Raw genomic sequence first — 5063 nt, 5'->3', positions numbered from 1 at the left:
AGGTAGACAGGTACGAGTTGTTCTTGATTCGAACTGGTCACTCGACTGAAAGCAAGGCAAATAGACAGGTGCGAGCTTGTTCTTGGATGCGAACTGGTTACTCCACCGGAGACAAAGACAAAATAGACAGGCGCAAGCTGCTCTTGGATCGAGATAGCCACTTGAGCAAACAGAAACAGATAGACGGGTACAAGCTGTTCTTGGACCTGAACTAGCCACTTGACCAAAATCATAGACACATAGACAGGTACGAGCTGTTCTTGGATTCGAACTGGTAACTCGACCGATAACATTGAAAAGTAAACGGGTACAAGTCGTTCTTGGATGCGAACTGGTAACTTGACCAAACCGAAACATATTGACAGGTACAAGCTGCTCTTGGATTGAGCTGGGCACTCGACCGATAACATAAGCAAATAGGTAGGTTCAAGCTGCTCTTGGATTGAGCTAGCCACTTGACCGAACAGAAACAAATTCACAGGGGATTAGTTTTTTGACAAAATATAGGTTGAAATTGACTTGACGTCGATTTGATTTGAAAGGTAGAAATTGACCGATATTATTGGCTCACAAGGTTTTGACAGAGAACCTGACATGAGTATTGAATTGAGACTGATGTTGACATTGGAAATGCAATATGCATGGATGATATAACAGTTTTATTAAATGCATGGGCACGTAATATGCATGATTATGCATGTATGAATGCTTGTAATGCATGACTGTTGGCAGTTTGTAGACACAGTTTCGCAGAGATAGACAAGACATTGGAGTATTGGGCACGTAGTGGCTCGTGCTATATTACACATTCCTGGAAATCCTCTTTGGAGATGACGTCGTTGGGAGACGTATCGGGACCTAGGCTGAGGGCCGGTAGCTATGCAACTTGCTGGGGATAGAATCTTGGGAGACTCTACTGGGAATAATGCCGGATGTATCGTGGACGTCGCATCTGTGGTCAATGCTTTTTGCATGTTATTTTCTCAATTTTCATTCATTCATTTTTGCATCCCATTTTTGCCTGGATCGCCCTTTCGGGTTTTCGATCCACCGGGGAAATAAATTCTTTTCAATGCCCCATTTTTGCCTGAACTGCCCTTTCGGGTTGTCAATCCAGCGGGGTGCTCATTTTTGCCTAAGCCGCCCTTTCGGGTTTTCAACTTAGCGAGCCTATTCATTTTCATGCATTTTTATTCTGTTTTTTCATTCTTGCCATTGACCACAGACTATCCTGGAGGAGAACCTGCTTGTAACACATATTGAAATAGACATCAACATACTCTCGCTCATGCATGTTTCATTTGAATGTACCCTGTTGCTCAGGTTTGCTTTTCAAAATAGACAAAAAGTTTTCAATTTTCAAAAATGTTTGTTTCAAGCATTGTCATTATCAAAATAGAAGGAAAATGTTTTGTATATAGCTTTGAAAGTAAAAAGAAAGCAGAGTTTCAAACAAAAGCACAGGCTCAAATCGATGTATAAGAGTGGTGGTCAGCCGAAGGCGTGACTCCACGGATTTACAAAGCTTGGAAAATGGTAATTTTTATTGGTTGGTGGTACATTGAACACAGTAATCATTACATTTCCTAGAAACTTTGAATTTGCAAGCGTAGGAGCTTTTGATGAAGATAGTCATTAACAGCTGCAGATGCCCCAAGGGGGACGGTGGTTAGCCAGATATAGTTACTTGCCTTTTGTTTCAATCTCATTTTTGCATGAACCGCCCTTCCGGGTTTTCGATTCATCGAGACGCTCATTCTTGCCTGAGTTGCGTGCAATCTCAGCGAGCTTTTTCATATATATTTTTTTGTCCCTTATTTTTGCCTGGACCGCCCTTTTGGGTTTTCGATCCACCGGGAAGCGCATTTTTGCCTAGGCCGCCCTTTCGGGTTTTCGACCTACCACGCTGTTCTTTTCATATTTCTAGGCAAAGTATTTCTTGACTATATCGGCATTCACTGGATTTGGAAGTTCTACACCATCCATGTGTGTAAGGATTAAAGCACCACCGGAGAAGGCCTTCTTGACAACATAAGGACCTTCATAGTTAGGCGTCCACTTGCCCCTTGGGTCGGGTTGCTGGCTTACCCTCCTTTTCAATACAAGTTCCCCTACCTTGAATTCTCGAGGATGGACTTTCTTGTCAAAAGCAGTCTTCATTCTTGCTTGATATGACTGTCCACGAGCCATGGCATCCATACGTTTTTCCTCAATCAAATTCAACTGATCATACCGGCTTTGGCACCATTCAGCCTCAGATAACTTTGCTTCCATGATCACACGGAGAGATGGGATCTCCACTTCCAAAGGAAGAACTGCTTCCATACCATATACAAGAGAGAAAGGGGTTGCCCCGGTTGAACTGCGCACGGTAGTACGGTAGCCATGCAGAGCATAGGGTAACATCTCATGCCAGTCCTTGTAAGTGGTTACCATCTTCTGGACAATTCTCTTGATATTCTTGTTGGCGGCCTCAACTGCACCATTCATCTGAGGTCTATAGGGAGAAGAGTTATGATGCTCAATTTTGAATTCTTCACAAAGAGATTTCACCACATTGTTGTTCAGGTTGGTACCATTGTCGGTAATAATCTTGCTGGGAACACCATATCGACATATGATGTTGTTCTTGATGAACTTAGCTACCACTTGCTTGGTCACATTGGTATAAGATGCTGCTTCAACCCACTTGGTGAAGTAGTCAATTGCCATTAAGATGAAACGATGACCATTTGAAGCCTTCGGTTCAATTCTTCCAATCATGTCGATGCCCCACATTGAGAACGGCCATGGGGATGAAATAACATTGAGAGCGTGCGGAGGCACATGAATCTTATCAGCATAGATTTGACATTTGTGGCACTTTCTGGCGTGCTGGTAGCAATCATGCTCCATGGCCATCCAGTAGTAACCTGCTCGTAACAACTTCCTTAACATAGTATGCCCTGTAGCATGGGTCCCGAAGGTACCGTCATGTACATCATGCATTAACTGCTCCGCTTCATGTTCATCAACACATCTTAACAATACCATGTCATAGTTTCTCTTGTACAGAATATCTCCATCTAACAGGAATCTACTGGCCAATCTTCTCAAGGTCTTCTTGTCTTGTTTGGAAGCACCCGGCGGATACTCACGGCTCAGCAAGAACTGTTTGATGTCGTAGTACCAGGGTTTATAGTCAACCACATTTTCGCCAGCCTGATCGATCACATCCCCAATAGCAAACACATGTGAAGGTCTTTCAAGGCGTTGCACTTTGATTATTGGCACATCATTCCAATGGTTTACTCGAAACATGGAGGATAGAGTAGCAAGAGCATCAGCCATTTGGTTCTCATCACGAGGAATATGGTGCAGCTTAACCTTTGTAAAATATGTCAGCAAACGTCTCGCATAATCACGATAAGGAATCAACTTAGCATGGTGGGTCTCCCATTCACCCTTTATCTGATTGATGACGAGCGCAGAATCTCCATAGATGTCGAGGTGTTTGATTCTCATGTCAATTGCTTCCTCGATCCCAAAGATACATGCTTCATACTCAGCCATGTTGTTGGTACATTCGAACAGAATTCGGGCGGTAAAAGGAATGTGATGCCCCTGCGGGGATACAATGACTGCCCCAATTCCTTTACCATAAACATTGACAGCACCATCAAAGACTAAACCCCACTTGCTATTGGGATCTGGACCTTCATCAATCAACGGTTCTTCGCAGTCTTTTGATTTTAAATACATGATCTCTTCATCGGGGAAATCGAATTCAATTGGTTGGTAATCATCAAGAGGTTGGTACGCAAGATGATCGGTAAGAATGCTACCTTTGATTGCCTTTTGAGTTTTGAACACAATATCATATTCAGACAAAAGCATCTGCCAGCGTGCAATCTTCCCGGTAACAGCAGCCTTCTCAAAGATATACTTTATCGGATCCATTCTGGATATCAACCAAGTTGTATGATTCACCAAATAATGACGCAGGCGTTTAGCGGCCCAGGCCAGAGCACAACAAGTCTTCTCAAGCATTGTATACCGAGTTTCACAATCGGTGAACTTCTTGCTTAGATAGTAGATAGCATGTTCTTTCTTTCCAGTCTCATCTTGTTGACCAAGTACGCATCCCATGGATTCATCAAATACTGCCAAATACATAATCAAAGGCCTTCCTTCCACGGGTGGGACAAGGATAGGTGGTTCCAGCAGGTAATTCTTGATGCTATCAAAAGCTTCTTGGCATTCATCATTCCATACAACAGACTGATTCTTTCTGAGTAGCTTGAAGATCGGCCCGCAGGTTGCGGTCATGTGAGATATGAATCGGGAGATGTAATTCAAACGTCCGAGGAAACCTCTGACTTGCTTCTCGGTCTGTGGAGCTGGCATTTCTCGGATGGCCCGGACTTTATCAGGATCGACTTCAATGCCCTTTTGGCTGACAATGAAGCCTAATAACTTCCCGGATCTGACGCCGAATGTACATTTGTTGGGATTCAATCGAAGCTTGTATTTTCTCAACCTTTCGAACATCTTCGTTAAATACTCAACATGTTGCTCCTCATCTGTTGACTTCACAATCATGTCGTGCACATATACTTCGACTTCTTTGTGAATCATGTCATGAAACAGAGTAGTCATTCCTCTTTGGTAGGTAGCACCAGCATTTATTAGGCCGAACGGCATCACTTTGTAGCAGAAAGTACCCCATGGAGTGATAAAAGACGTCTTTTCTCTATCTTCAGGAGACATTTTGATCTGATTGTAACCGGAGAAACCGTCCATGAAGGAGAACACCTTAGACTGAGCAGTATTATCAACAAGCACATCAATATGAGGTAATGGAAAGTTGTCTTTTGGACTGGCTTTGTTCAGGTCTCTGAAGTCAACACACATCCGGACTTTACCATCCTTCTTTGGCACAGGTACAATATTGGCAACCCATTCAGGGTACTCAACTGTCATGAGGAAACCCGCATCAATCTGTTTTTGAACCTCGCTCTTAATCTTGAGAGCCATATCTGGATGAGTCCTTCTCAATTTCTGCCTGACGGGAGGACATTCAG

The sequence above is a fragment of the Medicago truncatula genome, chromosome 1 (genome assembly GCF_003473485.1).
Source record: "Medicago truncatula cultivar Jemalong A17 chromosome 1, MtrunA17r5.0-ANR, whole genome shotgun sequence".
Taxonomy (NCBI): Eukaryota; Viridiplantae; Streptophyta; class Magnoliopsida; order Fabales; family Fabaceae; genus Medicago; species Medicago truncatula.
Note: the sequence above shows the minus strand (reverse complement) of the source record.